Below are 17,669 nucleotides of genomic sequence, written 5' to 3'. Positions count from 1 at the left end.
AAACTCATTAACCCTTGTTCCATGTGTAGTGCTTAACAAGAAATGATATGTCATGAGAATGAACACTCCACTTGGCACTCATTGCATCTAGGTGATGTTCATGGAGGCAAAGCATTGGGCCTTCTAAGGAGATCACTCTTCTCAATACTACAACTTAGGCATGCTTGACCATGAACTTTCCATTAAGGTTATGCCCACTTAGCTTGTTATCCCATTTGCAAAACCTTCAGCAAGTGTTGTGCCTTTTGAACTATGCATTATAGAGCCCTTTTAGCTCATCAATTGACAAGTAGGGTATCTTTTCCACAAGAAGTCATACTATGATATTACTATTAAGATTCAATTGTGTAGAGCTTTTAAGTCAAACTCATTAACTCATGTTTCATGAGTAATGGTTTGCAACCAAAGAATGATTATCTCTGTTGAAGATAAGATGAATGCAACCAATAGTGTCGTACGAATTTAGAATGTGTGCTAAGTGATCGTCCCATGTAGAAATATATGGAATATAATGTGAATCGTGTTGCATTAAATCACAAGAAGCCAAAATTATGGCAACATAAGCATCTTCAATTGTAACAATAAAAGAAGGAGATGGAATATCAACACGTGCCTCTAGAACCTTAAAGGATGGACTCCAAGATTCAAATGACCACATCAAAACTCATCAAAAGTGTCCACACTATATGTTATGGTGTTACAATAATCAAAAGAAAAATAGCAACAAAATGTGAGAAGGTGCAGATTCAAGAATGGCAATAAACCTCCCTAATTGTAAATATAGCTATGTTATGTCAAATCCCAAATAGTGACAAAGTCTATTACAAACTCAACATTATTGTCTACTCCATCATATGAAATTTTATAGATAAAAAGGATATTGGTTGATAATTGAGGTCCACAGAGAGTATCATTGAATGATTTGATATTCATGTTGATAGATCCCTTCCCATAACCATGCATATATGTGTTATTCTTTATTACGGAAAAAATAGGTTTTAAAAGAACCTAAAACCCTTTTCACAAATGATTCTTACCTAAAACTAGATATATCCAATATCATTGATGGGTATTTGGGGGTTCATCCTCTTAAGGTGAGAAGGGAGGAAGTGAAGTCAAAAGGCCTAGAAGAGGGGTGAGTTCAGATAAACTTTGATGGAGTTGCTTAAGGCAACCTGGTTCCATCTAGAGTTAGATGTGTGACCAGGAACTTGGAAGGACATGTTGTTTTGATGGAACTCAAGAAGCTAGTAGATAGAATCAACAATGAGGCTAAGGTGTAGGCATCATTAGTTGGGGTTGAATTGGCATTAAATTATAGGTAGCAAATATATATTTGGAGGGTGATTTGCAAATCATTGTGAATTTCATCACCTTTAGGATATCATATACTTGGTGGCTACAAAAAAATATTTCAGTCATCAAAAGGAAACTATTATCCTTCCAAATTTTCAAAGTTACCCATATGTATCAAGAAGGAAAACAAATTGGCAGACTTCTTTTCTAAAGTAGTTGTTGAAATGACAATAGTAGCATAAGTGGAAAGAATGTCATCATGGAAATAAAGAAAGTGATTGAAGGCATAAGGCTGATATGACAAGTTGAGCTAGCAAAGATTTTGTAGGATGGGAAAGGATGACACTACATTCAAATCATGGAAGGTGGGGAAATGGGAGTTCATTTTGGCCAACCTAAGATATGCCTACATTAAATGCAAGAACTAACAACCTCTATACATTCCCTCTTATGTAACCGCATGTGTACATTCTCATTGTATTTTTTTGAATGACAATAGAAAAGGTGGTGTGAGAAAAGAGGTGATTAAAAAATCTGGGAGCAAATTTTAGTTTTGACATTGACAAACAACGACATTCAAGGGGAAAGCAATAAAGGAGAGGTTAACGCATTTGTTTACATTCATGTATCCTTTCCTTTTTAATATCATTTGTGCCATGTTTGAAGTGGATTATGCAATTTTCGCCTTCAAATGGCACACAAATACTGATATTAAAATGTTATTCTATGTACGGGGACTACACTTTGCATTGAAGGTTGAGGTTAAGCGATTTGTTGAACATTGTGTGAAGCAAAAATGGAGGGCAGGATTGGAGGAAATTCTAGAATATGTGGTTCTTGGAATAAGATTCACTATGGCACGAGGTGACTGGGTAGGGTTTACCTAGAGTCCCATTAATGGTGCAACCCTTCTGTTTCAATCGATCCTTGGGGGACAGCTTGAAGAGAAAATAAGAAGCTTGTAAAGCTTGGGCTTTGTTAGTAGATTTCATGCATAACTAGGAATTGCAGTTGGCAACCAACATTTTGCATCTCTAGATGAATCTTCACATATTCAAGATGAAGTTGACTGGTTCTTGGGAAGACATGGGGGAATGGAGGAGGGAGGAGAGGAGAAATGCATAGGAACATGGTTGAGGATGTGGCCAATATGCCCACAAATAGAGTTATGGTGGTGGGTTACGAGGAAGATGGAATTGTTGAATGAATAGTAGAGGAATACAAGGTATTCATGAAGCAATGTAGTAAATTTGAGGCATGCCTCATGAAAATAATAGAAGTAGCAAAGGATGCTCCTCGTCTCATGGAGCTCCCACATTTGGGGCTCATGGTGGCTTGCGTTCTTTGGGAGAGTTATCTAAGTATGGTGGCACCATCAAAAATGGTGGTTGTTGACACAAAAGCTTACACCCAAGCCTAAGGGAATACTTCTCAAGCAGCCTTGTGTAACATGGAAACAACCTCCAAGTTGTGGGACTTGAATTCTGAGGTTGAGTCTCCATAGAAGATTGACTTCCTTTGCTATCCGAGTGCACCTAACTACTCTTGGAGAGGAAAAGGGCGAAGAAATGCATGAAAGTGAATCTACCTATTCTAACCTAAGGGGTGATGCACCAAAATAGAGTGTTCAATCCTACCTCTTCCCATACATGCATAGTTAACTATCATGACACCAAAATATACAGATTCAGACTTGCCTAACTTATCAATCACATGTAGATTAGACAACCAAACAAATGATACAAGGAAGGAGATTCACTTTATATCATTCATAGGCAAAAAGAGATATAGTTATGCAAATGACAAATAACCACAATACATTGAAGAGAGGCAAATGAGTCTTACACAGTACATCGATGACTAAAACAAATAAGGAAACTCAGGTGCGGAAACAACTTCCTATACTAATCTCTTAAGGAAAGTATTGTGCAAATTCTTTTTAAATCATTACAATTTCAGATTCACTTTCGATAGAACAACAATATTGCAATCAACCATGAATACAAAAAATAGATAGAGAAATAATAACATGTAAACACAAAGATATGTCAGTCGGGAAAAACCTTTCGGTAAGACAACCCCACCCCTCCAAAACCTACACAATGTATTATCTTCAACTCAAAGGTTACAACACACTTACAGTGCAAGCTCTTTCAGGACATGGAAGACTTATCTAGTAGCAACCAAAAATACACTGCTCACACTCCTTTAACTATCTACAGCCCTCAAAATGCTTATATAATGTGCTTTCCATTATTAGGGAATCTTCCAAAGATAGCTCTTACGTGTTATAGGAATTCGTCATAATCGTTTCAATTATAATTTCCTTACACACAATTAAATATTCAAAAGATAGGTCTTACGCGTCATAGGAATCCGTCATAGTTCATGACGTCAACACATGCAAGTGGAGTGACACATCAACATGCCAACTAGACATGTACACTCACACTTAATTACATTATTTGCAAAAAATACATTTACAAAACAAATAATAAGAATATGAATTATCCAAGGTTGAGACACCTTATTCCTAACAAGAATATCATGAAGTTAAGAGGCAAAGGGAATTTACAATGTGCATGCCAAAACATGCCAAGGGATCAGAGAAGGATCAACCCTAAGAAGAATTATAAAATCTTCATTTATAGTTCAAGCATAACATAGATAGCTTCTACCCCAAGGTAAAGCACAACTACCACTATTAAGATTGCAGAGAGCAATCATGCAGATCAAGAAGATCTAATCCTGGTACATCCTTAGAGGCAAGAAAATCATTAAACCCTCGACTTGAAGAAACCTTGAAGGTGACATAAATGGTGCCATTAAATATTCTGACCAAGTAGATGGATAACCAGGCGATGGAAGGAATGCCTTTGTGTTGTTTCTAGCCCTACATTCATTCAAAAATGGTTGGAATCAATCAAGAAGATTAGATTGCATAGGAAACCATCCTTCCCCCCATTCCTAACTCAAGAAATCAGCAAAAATCAGTAGTCAAATAGGTCAACCACCCAAAAAGAGCCACGTGGACCAATGGTCTTATTTATTTTCACCACCTCTCAAGGTCTTAAAGTGTTTGACTGCCATGTTAAGTTTACTAACCACTTGCCCCGTGAAACCGCAAATTTAACTATGACCACCACCGTAAATGTTATCATTGCTTACCACCCAGGCCCACAAGGACACGTGTCCTCATGTCACTTCCTTGCATTGTTTAAAGATCAAGCAATTCTATAATACGGGAAAGCGACAATCATCGATCACCAAATGATCAACGATCATGAGAGACTGTAAAATTATTGCGCTTCCCTTTAACATTTTTGGGCCCACTAAACATTCAACATCCACCTCAGCAGACACGTAATCTATCGCTGGATCAACATGAAGCTCAACTGGCATGGAATCCACCTGGCAAAATGTCTGGCACCCTTCGAAACAACTGACCCCACATAGCCACGTGTTGAAGCCTCACTTCCCCGCATGTCTAAAGTTCTTTCATCTTCAAAATGCAAAAAAGTTGACAACCATCAATCTTCCTGCATCTGACAGTAGGAACACGAACTGGCCCACCAACCACACAATTAACACCTTGACCAATCAAAACCCGTCATCCTGCCACACTGCTTTGACACATTCACGCTGATCTAACAAGTTCTTTTGCGACCCACAAGGAGGAATGATGTCACAAAGTCCATGTGTCGAGACCTTGCTTCCTCGCATTCCTTAAAGTTATTGTAGTTCCATAAAGTGAGGAAACAACATCCTTTGATCTTCTTGCATTTGATTGTCCAAAAATATGTAGTCTACTTTATCCTCCATGTCAGTACCTTAGCCAATCAAGACTCGCCTGTATGTCAACTCGACCTGACAACTTTCCTTCTTGTTTGCGGCCCACAAGAAAATAGGACCCACATGTCCATGTGTCAACTTGTCGCTTCCCCACATTGTTAAACTATTGTGCATCTTTCCAAAGCAAGAAAGTGACAATCGTGGATCTGGAAAGATCCGACGACAAATAAAATACACTAAAGAACTTGGCCCACAATACCAAAAGTGAATCAGGAACTGCCAGTTGTGCTCCTGTCTAACAACCCCACTAGCTGCAAAGAAGGAAGGCCCACGCATTAATATGTTGCTTCCCCACATTCTCTAAAGACCTTGCATCTTCAGAAAGCAGGAATGCGACAATCATTGATTTGGGAAAATCTAACGGTGGGGAAAATTTCGGTGGCCACGAAATAAACTTTAGGAAATTATGGAAATACATAAGGTTTATTTTGTTATTTCATATTTTCGTTGAATATTTGAATATTTAAATATGGAATGTGACCGTTGGGTGGGCTTAGGCATTTAAATTCAATTTTTTGGCGGGAAGGCATTTTGGTCAACATTTCTGGTAACTCAAAGGGGATGCAAGCCTACTATGCATAAGACTAGTGACCTAAAGCATCAATTGGGCTACAAAGTCATAAAAACTAGGATCTTGTGCATTATGAAACCCTAACCTTACCTCTACAAAAACAAAACTCTGAAAATCCTGCCTCTGACTTCTCTACAACCTGAAAACTTCAAAACCTGGCTATCTCATAGAGAGAAAACCTGTGCTTGTGCACTTCTTGGAAAAGAAGAAAAATTTGATAACAAAACTGCTCTACTATGTATGTGATTTACATATATGCAAGGTTAAACAAACCCATTGACTAGTTTCTTGAAGTAGTTTCCCTTCCTTGCCAGTTGTTTTTTCCTTCCATACATAAGGGCAGTCAAGTGAATCAACAAGTATGACAAGCATACTGCTGCATGGAACACCTTCCTTCCAATGTTGAAAACAATGAAACTTTCCAGCACTGGAACCTTGTCGATCTGAGCAAGCCATGCTTGCTCCTCCTTGTAAAACTCTCCCTCATACTCAAGAGTAAAGCATGACTGAGAGCAATTTGCATTGTTGCAAAGCTAGATGCCTGATGGGGCATCCTCTTGATGGTTTAGGGTCAAAGAAATCATCTTTGACCAATTGACTGTGCTCTGCAATAGTGGCCCCTTGCTAGTTTGGAAGTGGCACCTCCTCTTCTTGTGAAGGATTAATCTTCACATCTTGTTCATGTTGCTCATGAACCACTTTATTGGGAGCTACTGGTATGATATGATTCCCCAATTGTTGTTGTTGTAGAACATACTCTCCATATATAGGAGATGATGATTCAACATCTATGGAAGAGCAGATAGCATCAAACTCATCCAAAAGGTCATCCTCATCACCAATCTCCTCCATCGTAGTTGTAATGACATTGCTCTTCCTTAAGGATAGAGTTGTCCTTGGAACTCTCTTCCCCATCCTCCACATCATGGAAGATTGTCTACTACAAAAAATGGCTCTCTCCTTGCTCAAATTTAAATAGATCCTCATTTTCTTCTAAAGGCTCAAATGCCATGATCAATTCCTCAAGAGAAGGAAAAACATTGTTGTCTTCTTCTTCCTCAACAAAGGAGGGAAGCTCTTCAAATAAGAGGATGTGATCCTCTTCCTTCTCCTCAATAGCTACCTCCTTTCTCTCCTTAGTGGGCGGGGGGGTGGGAATAGTAATTATTTCTATTAAATGGATTCATGATTAAAGCTTCATAAAAACTTCAAACTCATAGAAAGCTTGAAAATCACCAAGATCAAGGATGATCTTTACATACCAGCACTGTGTTTGTTTGGAACCAAAAGATGTGTACTAGAGTCACCACCTCTAAAGGCTACTAACACTTAGAAAAACACCCAATTTCTTAATGGATTTAGATCAACTAGCAAACCAATGGACTTATGTAGTTGAATCTTCTTGTCCCACCGAGTGTGCCAAAAACCATTGACACAAAAGCTTGCACCCAAGCCTAAGGGAATACTTCTTAGGTAGCCTTGTGTAATATGAAAACAACCTCCAAACTATGGGACTTGAACTATGAGGTTGAGTCTCTGGAGAAGGTTGGCTTCCTTTTCTATTAGGGTGCACCTAACTACTCTTGGAGAGGAAAAGGGATAAGGAATGCACGAAAATGAATCTACCTATTCTAACCTAAGGGATGATGCACCAAAATAGAGTGTTCAATCCTACCACTTCCCATACATGCACAATTAATTATCATGACACCAAAATATACAGATTCAAACTTGCTTAACCAATCAATCACATGCAGATCAGACAACCAAACAAATGACACAAGGAAGGATATTCACTTTATATCATTCATAGGCCAAAAGAGATATAGTTATGCAAATGATAGATAACCACAATACATTGAAGACAGGCAAATGAGTCTTACATAGTACATCAATGGCTGAAAGAGATAAGGCAGAATATCATGAAGTTAAGAGGCAAAGGGAATTTACAATGTGCATGCCAAAACATGCCAAGGGACCAGAGAAGGATTGACCCTAAGAAGAATTACAAAATCTGCTTTATAGTTTAGGCATAACTTAGATAACTTCTACCCCAAGGCAAAGCACAACTACCACCGTTAAGATTGCAGAGAGGAATCATGGAGATCAAGAAGATATGATCCTGGTACATCCTTAGAGGCAAGGAAACCATCAAAGTCCTAATTGGAAGAAACCTTGAAGGTGACATAAATGATGGAATTAAACATTGTGATCAAGTAGATGGATAAACATGCGGTGGAAGGAATGCCTTTGTGTTGTTTCTAGCCCTACATTCATTCAAGAGTGGTTGGAATTGATCAAGAAGATCATATTACTTAGGAAACCACCCTTCCTCCCATTCCTAGCTCAACAAATCAGTAGAAGTCAGCAGTCAAATAGGTCAACCGCCCAGAAAGAGCCAAATGGACAAATGGTCTTATCTCTTTTTGGCACCTCTCAAGGTCTTCAAGTGTTTGACCACCATGTTAGCTTTACTAACCACTTGCCTCGTAAAATTATGAATTTAACCGCGACCACCACTGTAAATGTTATCGCTACTTACCACTCGGGCCCACAAGGACACATGTCCTCACCTCGCTTCCCTGCATTGTTTAAAGATCAAGCAATTCTATAATGCGGGAAAGCTATGATTGTTGATCACCAAACAATCAACGATCATGAGAGACTGTAAAATTACTACGCTTCCCTTTAACATTTTCAGGCCCATTGGAGATTCAACATCCACCTCAACAGACATGTAATCTGTCGATGAATCAACATGAAGCAACTGGTATGGAATCCACCTGGCAAACTATCTGGTACCCTTCAAAACAATTGACCCCACATAGGCGCATGTTGAAGCCTCACTTCCCTGCATTGTCTAAAGTTCATTCATCTTCAAAATGCAAAAAAGTGACAACCATCGATCTTCCTACATTCGATGGTAGGAACATGAACTGGCCCACTAACCACATAGTCAACACCCTGACCAATCAAAACCCATCATCCTACCACACTAGTTTGACAAGCTCTTTTGCGACCGACAAGGGGGAATGACATCATGAAGTCCACATGTTGAGACCTCGCTTCCCCACATTCCTTAAAGTTCTTATAGTTCCATAAAGTGGGGAAGCGACATCTGTTGATCTCCTTGCATCTGACGATCCAAAAATATGCAGTCCACTTTATCCTCCATGTCAGTACCTTAGCCAATCAGGACTCGCCTATATGCCAACTCCACCTAATAGCTTTCGTGCTTATCGGTGAGCCATAAGAAAATAGGACCCACATGTCTACGTGTCAACTTGTCACTTTCCCACATTGTTAAACAATTGTGCATCTTTCAAAAGTGGGAAAGCAACAACCATTGATCTAGAAAGATCTGACGACAGACAAAATACACTAAAGAACTTGGCCCATAATACCAAAAGTGAATCAGGAACTGCTAGTTGTGCCCCTGTCTGACAACCCCACTAGCCATAAAAAAGGAAGGCTCACCATGTACATGCATCAATATGTTGCTTCCTCGCATTCTCTAAAGACCTTGCATCTTTAGAAAGCAAGAATGCGACAACTGTTGATCTAGGAAGATCTAATGGTGGGGAAAATTGCAAGGGCCGCAAAATAAACTTTAGGAAAATATGGAAATACATAAGGTTTATTTTGTTATTTTGTATTTCCATTGAATATTTAAATATGAAATATGACCGTTGGGTGGGCTTAGGCATTCAAATTCAATTATTTGGCGTGAAGGCATTTTGGTTAATAGTGGTTTCACACCCTGCCAGTCTCTTATGGTATTTTGGTGTTGTCTATGTATTTTTTTATGGTGCTTTGGGGTAGGTGGTTTAAAGTTGGAAATTATAGTATGGGTTGGTGGTTGTGGTGTAAATATCTTTTGTATATATCGACATATGTTCATATCTTGGATTTTTGAGGTCCTGAATTGGTGGGTTTCTTCTTGGCAGTTCAATGCGTGTACACCATCTGAAAATCTTGTTTTTTGCCATTTCAATGTCTATCACTAATAGTTTCAAGTTGTAGAAATGAGACATTTAATATATATTTTTTGTATGCATGCCCATGTGACCTACATATCATAGGGTATTATGATGATGGGCCTATTTCATTAGGTCTATAGGGTGATGGGTTATGACAATTACAAACTATTTGATGGAGTTTTTTTGAACTTTCCTATCAAATATTATTATAATAAAATATATAGTTTATCAAGCAAAATAAATTAGTTATGTCCATATAAGCTCCAAAGATAAAACTAACACAAAACATGCTACAAGAGAGAACACAGGAAAAGTGACAACCAAACACCAACAAGAGACAAAAAAAAAAAACTAGAAAACTTAGAGACCAAAGAAGAGGAATAGTGACACTAGCTAAGCCATGTTTTTAGGGTCTTTGTGACCTTGTCTTCTAGTTGGCTTATGTTTAAAGTCACTTTCATCATAACTTGCAAGTCAATAGAGAAGTTATAGGTCTTTTTCTTAAGATTTTCCCTAGTTTTCTTATTGAACCCAAACTCCCTTGGCCTTTTTCATTTTTAGCATCCATGTCCATGACCATCTTCTCTTGTTGCACTTTGTCCAAATTATCCACCATGATCTTCATTATTTTAGTGCTATTTTGTATGAATCTATGGCTATGATTCATGATGATCTAAAGGGAGCCTTCAATGTTCTTGGAATTGGTGCAGAAGCACCTAAGGGATACACGCACCAGAAGGATAAGGGTCTCAAAATGATCATATTTTACTCATATTTATGTATTTGAATAATTAGAAGTCACATTAATTCCACGTGAAATGTATTTTCTACAAGTTGCACAAATTTCTAAACTTGTCATGAATAGTTCTCGTTGGTCAAAATATTGTAAAAATGTGCATGAAAGGGTAATCATGATGTGAGAAGTCATAAAATATCCATTTAGGTATGTTTGGATTGTTTATTCGAGATGTTGGATGGTTGTAGTGAGTCGTGAACCTCACTAACATTAGATAAGACACAAGACTTATAATTTCTAAATGAACGAGCTACAAGATGCATTACACTAGAAGATGTAATTCAGTTTCAATGGGGATTATTCACATTGTAAGATTTTGGTATAGCTCTGATACCATGTAAGAATTTTCCTAAGGGAAAAATTCACCCAGGACCTAAGAACTCAAACACAAGCACAACTATAGACCAGAAAATGGATATGATTAATTAATCAGAGTATGTCCTAATACATTGCTCTACTTAGTATGTGATATGCAAACACACTAGGAGTGCCTGTATATAAAGGCCTCTCAGGAAGCACCTCGAATGTCTCTAGAAAGAACTAGGAGATATGATAAGCATCATGACAACTAAGCACATGCATTATCCATCATTTTAGATGAGTGGATACGATTGAGAAGCTTTTAGACACCATGTACTTAATTAGTGTGCTAACTCCTGTGTTGTAGACACCATGTGCATAAAAGAGGTGTGAACTCCTGTGTTGTCAACATGACAACTCACAAGAGTACACAAACTCCTAAGTGTCTCACAAAATAAAATAATAAAATATGCATTAATCTAAGTAAACTTAAGTAAGTGTAAATAGTAAATAATTATTTACACCAACACCCCCCCTTAAGTGCAACTTAGGGGAATGCCCTTAAGCTTACAAAAACTAGGATGAAATGCATAATGGGTCCCGACTACTAGGCCATGTTAGGTACCCATGTACATAATGAAGATGCAAATCTCTCATAAAGTGGAGAAAGAGGGAAAACCTCATGGGAAAAACCCTCCCCCAAAAAGAGAGATGTAAAGGGATGCATGGATGGATGGAGTAATCAAGACCCCCCCATTAAAACATACATCCAGTATATACAAGAGAAAAATGGAGAAGGACAAAACCCCCTAAGAGGAAAAAGTCCCCCACAAAAAGGAGAAGAAGGAGATGAGGTAGTTCCCCTCCCCTAAAGGTAGTGTGCCGACCAGTGAGAAATGCTCCAATGTAGAAGCTGATCCATGACCACTGGATGATGTTCCTCCCTTTTGGAAGAAGCAAATGTAAGGGTACAAAGAAGATGCATCCCCTATATAGAGAAGGAATCTCTAAGATGAACGGTGTCTCTAAAACCTATTCAAGTGTCCCTATGTTGATGGTGATGATGGCTTCTTCCAAAACTGCTGAGAAGAAGTGCAGATTGAACAAGGAGTGATGTAGAACCTGTTTCAAGGAACCAACAGTCTTCTCAAATGATAAAGAGACCTCCTGCAGATGTTGTACATAAGGATCCACAATCACATTAGCCCATAAAGATTGATCATGTAGAGAATAGACATGAGGGTCAGAGTAAGCCCTCACAACAACTGTAGAAGGATTGTCCTCAACAAAGAGAAGTGGTAGATCATCAAAGAAGTCTTCCGAATCTATTGTGTGTGACTCTACAAACAAACCTGAGATGTCAGACAAGAAATCATCACCTGAGGTTGGAAGACCATGTGTACCTTGTTGTGCTGAAGTACATGAATTTGTCACTACAACAATGAATGAATTATTTGCCTCAAAGGGAAGATGAATATCATCTAGGATGTCTTCCACATCCTTAATGTGAGACTCCACGAACAGGCCTGTAATGACAGGAAGGAAGTCATCGCATGACAGTAAAGTAGGAAGACATAAACAGTCCTGTTGTACTAAATTTGAAGCATCTGTAGCTGGAACAGGATCAGTAGGAGAAATAGGAGCATTTGGAGGTATAATCTCATCTGAAGAGGATGCAACAACAACTAGAGGTAAGATATCTTCTGGGAATGGAGGAATGTTTGGATCTCCATACTTCTCGCAAAGATACATCCAATAATCATGTGGTGGTTATATCTTGGCAACCAGCTTACGTGACGATCAAAAGAAGAGAGACTGGTAAGAATGATACAAATCAGTCTACCAACAGGTTCCTATAATTCGTCAGTGATCAAGTCGTTGGAACATAAATAAGGAAATACTTCCTTATGCTCTCTTCTAAGATGATCAAGAAGTGTATCACTTGATGTGTGATAGTTTTTGTTTGTCAACATGGGTCTAATGCCATATTGACATGTGGAACAATACTCTTCTTCCATGATGGACCAATCAATGAACCCCCAAAGAATCAAAGAACCCCCCTAATGTATGATTTAGGCACTTGATAGCCACTTGCCAATTTAGGGCCTATTTCTGAAAGCAGTATTTCTATCCACATAACCTATAATATGATTGCGGATTTGGAAAGTAGACAAAAATATGCACTTTCAAAAAAAACAGAACCTGTTTTGGAGTCCAGATGAGCCTGTACTAAGCATTTTAAGTGGCAAAAATTGGAATTTGTGAGTTGCAGAAAAATTCAAGAACAAAGATCTCAAACCACCTACACTAATGTGTAGATCACAAAATCCTACCCCAAAACAAAAGAAAACTGCTTGCAAAAAGGAGTCTGTATGAGGGAGATATCGCTGTTTGAAAATCGCTGCTACTGTAAATTTTTTGAATCATCTTCGTGCCTCCTAAAAACAAATGGCTCTAGATTTTGCCTCAGATGTATGATTTGGATGAAACAAAATCTGATCTAGGGGTTTTTGGACCTTCTAAATGTGATGCAAATATCTGATTTGGTATCAGAGCTATGATCTTGCCAGCCTGAGGGTTTGTAGAAGTTTGCATGTTAGTTTTGATAACTACCCAAATCTTGCATGTCAAAATTTATGGTTGCATGCTACTTCTAATCATTTGCATGTTAGTTCTTGGTGAATTTGGTGGTTGCATGTTGCTTCTAATCAGTTGCATGTCAAAATCTATGGTTGTATGCTACTTCTAATCATTTGCATGTTAGTTCTTGGTGAATTTGGTGGTTGCATGTTGCTTCTAATCAGCTACATGTCAAAATCTATGGTTGCATGCTACTTCTAATCAATTGCATGTTAGTTCTTGGTGTTTGAAGAAGTTATAACCTATTGGGGTTACACTCTACTTTATCTAGAATGGACAGGTATAGTACAGAGTCTCAGAGGACACGATCTTGGACAATTGATATCCAGAGTCAGAACAGTAGAAAAGATGGTTATTTAGACATTCGAGATAAACTTAGGAAAATAAGCCATGACATGTCTGAACAGTTGGTTGAGCACCACCGTATGATGAATGACATGTTGTCCGACCCAGCTAAGGTGGATAAGTTGACCAGATTTCTATTTGGATAATTTTCTCATAGGGCAGGTGACACAATTACCAAGAACTTGCATGAGGAGTTTGAGAAACTAGCTTATAGCCAGGCAGAGGTCTTAGATTCTACTCTGCCACAGGATGTAGTGAGAAAGGATATTACGCAGATTGATAGTAATGGTCAACTTGATACTCAAATTGAGACAATTGTATACAGGTCATTAAAGGGTGATATCACAGGTATTCAGGATGGTATAGTTATAACAGGTAGTGACTACAGCGTAGTGGGTTCAGATGATGATTATCAGGATGTTGTTGTGCGTGATGGTGAGATACCTGGTAGAGATGAGCAAACATTGAGCATTCATGACTTTGCTGAGAAAGAGTACCAGGCACAGTTAGATGCTTCGTCACATGAGGTTGAGGCTGGTAGTACTTCACACAATTTGTCCAGCCAGCTGAAAGTGAACAAAGACAGTATTGTGACTTCATTATCTCATCATGACAGGTATGTGGAGTTAGTTTGTATTGGTCATATTACTCAAGTGAGGATTTTGCTTGAGTTACCAGCTGATTCTAGTTTACAGATATGGACTCGAGATTGTTATATTGGCATTTGGGATTCAGTTGACTGGAGATCTTTAACACTTTTTGGTAGCAGTGTTTGTTTGGGTGCTATCATGGATTTGATTAGTAGATTGCACGGTGTTGTCTTTTCTTGTGCTAGTAGCTTGTTCGATGTTGGTATTAGTTTTTATACACCGGTGTTGGGCTTTTTTCATATATCCAGTCGACCATACTTGCTAGAATGTGTTGATGATCTTTCATATTTGGCAGTGTGTACAGATGAGTCCCAGGATCATATTGGCATTGATGACATCCAAGAGGATGCAGTGGGCAGTTTTGAAGACTTAATTTCCTTGGGTACAAAGGAGTTGGACAGCAGTGCTACAATTTTTGATACTCCGTTTGTTGATATGAGCTTTAGAGTTGATTCACAGGATATGGATGGTAATACTCTAGAGACTAGTAACTTTGAGGATACTCCTTTAGACAGTGCATCAAAGGAGGTTTGTAGGAGACAGTCAAGCCAGTGCCATCATGTGTCTAATCAGTTGAGAGTTAGTGAGCGAGACATTGCTATCCCTTGCCAACATTTCGATGCTGCTCGTCAATTATTAGCAGTTTATGGATGGGGTTCTCCTACTAGTGATGAGAAGGGAGGCAGTTATCTTTCTTTGACAGAGTTCCACTCTTTATGGGAGGCTATCCAAATTCTGAGATAGGATTATATGCAGTTGGTAGCCGATAGAGATTATCTTATGGAGTGGGGTAGTACAGCATATGATGCATTGTTGGCCAAGGAAGATGAGGTGAGTGAGCTTACTAAGCAGCTTGAGGTGACTTCTGAGATTCGTGAGAGTACACAGTTGGCTTTCAAGGAGTCACAGTTTCATTTGGCTAAGGTGACCATGGAGTTAGAGCAACTACAGTCTTTACTAGATTTTGTACAGTCACAAGCTGTGGTGTCTGATGATCCGAGGATGTCCATGGTCGAGATTGTCAAAGATAGTGGAGATGGGGATGCATCCATCCTTGATACTAACATTGGCATATCGGGTTCATCCCCACTAGAGTCAGGTTCAGTTGAGTTGGGTGCTCCAGCAGATTGTTGTGGTATGCCTGACATGGTGGTGACCTCTAGCACTAATGGCACAAAGACTAGAGATGTTGTATCAAAGACCATGTGTGATGTTGGTGACCCGATAGTTGGCATGGTTCCTGCTAGTAATACTACTCCCTTGGCAATGTCTTTAGAGGTAGTAGTCAGTTCCAACTTAGTTAGTGATCGATTGCAGTTAGTTACATCTGGATTGCAGTTTGAACCACTGACTGAGATTGGCGCATTCTATCAGCATTACATTGTGAGGTATGCTCATCAATTTACCTTTGATGACCATGTTGATGAGATGATGATACATAGATGTACTTTGGTTCCTAGTGCTTGTCATCAGTTATGGGATAGTTTGACACCTCGGGATGAGAGTTGTGATGGGCACAACATGGCAATAGGTTTTGCAGTTGACAGCTTGATAATACGTGACTTAGAGCAAGAGTTTTGGAGTGATGCTTCAGCGGGTGTTGTTATTTATTCTACTCCTTTGGCTATGACATCTCTTGACTTAGCTGGTGATCAGTCACAGTGGGTTGTATCACTTGTTCATGGTGAGCTGTTGACTAAGGTTGGTTTTTTTTATCAACATTATATTGCAAGGTATGTACATCAGTTAGCATTTGATCCTTGTCTTGAGGAGTTGATGGTAGGAAAATTTGGTTTGGGTTCCAATTCTTGTTGTTTATCTTGTGATGGCTTTTCACCATCAGGGGTGCATGGGAGTTATGGTTATGAGATAGTGGTCGGTGATCTACAGAGTTGTGTTGACTGCAGGAGTTGTACAGTGTGTGGATTCTCCATACTTGGTACAGTTTCATTCGGGAGCATTCACCATTGTTGCAGAGTTGGATTGTACATTTCGTATAGGCCAGTGGAATGCGTTGATGGTATTTACTATGTTGGTAGTTTGATTTGTCCACTTTACTTGGTTTTTGATGTTCTAAGAGTTTGTGTCTCATGGGTTTTTGATTGTGGAAGTTGTGACTTTGGAGTTTGGTTGAGCAGTAATTTTCAGTTTGATTATGGATTCCTCTTGGTTATATTACAAAGGATATTGCAGGAGCCTATGTTAATTGACAATAGTATAGTTCGTGACTACATTTGAGATCCAGGTGGATTGATTGGTTTATTGTTTAGCCATTGCTTGAGGACAAGCAATATTTGGAAGGGGAGGACTTGTCATGTCCCCTTTTCAAATAATTAAAAATAATAATCTTTTCTAAGGCAGGCAGGCCCAAAAAAGTAAAGTTTCAGAAAAAGCGGATAATCTTTGGAAGCTAATGGACTAATAAATGAAAATTATTATTAAAATATGTTTTATTAACCCCTCTTGGACGTGAGTTAGGGTTATGCCCTCTTTTAAGGAGTTTGGAGGCATTTTGGGCTCATTCCAGAACTTGATTTTTGCGCATTGCTTTGTTGTTCTTCAGAGGCTGCCAAACCTGTGAAGAAGGAGACCCAAGAACGGGAGTTTGCAGGTTTCTAGGAAGGTTAAGGATGGGATTTTGAAGCCATTCCATGTGCATGCTCATGCAGAGTTTGCCTTTTTGCCGAACAGTGCAGATTTGTGAGTTTTCGGGTGTATTTTTTTGTAAGAGTTTGGTGTTTCTGGTTGAGTATTTCATATCAGTTTGGGTTGCTGCTGTATATCAGACTTTTAAATTTTTAAATATAGCTGAATATATGTATTTGGATATGATTATACTTCTGTGATAGATTATTAAGTTTTTGTGGTGATTCTGGGCTATTTTGTGCTATTTTCGGGAGCTCGATGAGCATTGTTTTTGTCCTCTGTTTGGGAGCTATTGTGTGCATGTTATATAGATCTAGAAATTTAATTTTATAGGCTGTTATGCTGCTCAAATATCTGTAAAAATGTCCACTTTCAGATTTATTAAAAATAGGTGAAGCTGTGAAGCTTTTGGCACTATTTCTGGCATACCCGATTTGGGGTTTATTGAAAAATGAGTGGATCTTTGAAATATTGGTTGTTTTATTTTAAAGATCTGATTTGAGGCTTGAAATATCATATAAAATCAGAGAAAGGGACATTTCATTTGCATCAGCAAGCTACAATCTTCACTTGCAAAAAATTTCTTCCACAGG

Source organism: Cupressus sempervirens, chromosome 11, assembly GCF_028749045.1.
Source record: "Cupressus sempervirens isolate cs-2001-9-10 chromosome 11, ASM2874904v1, whole genome shotgun sequence".
Classification (NCBI taxonomy): domain Eukaryota; kingdom Viridiplantae; phylum Streptophyta; class Pinopsida; order Cupressales; family Cupressaceae; genus Cupressus; species Cupressus sempervirens.
This window is presented reverse-complemented; position numbering follows the sequence as displayed.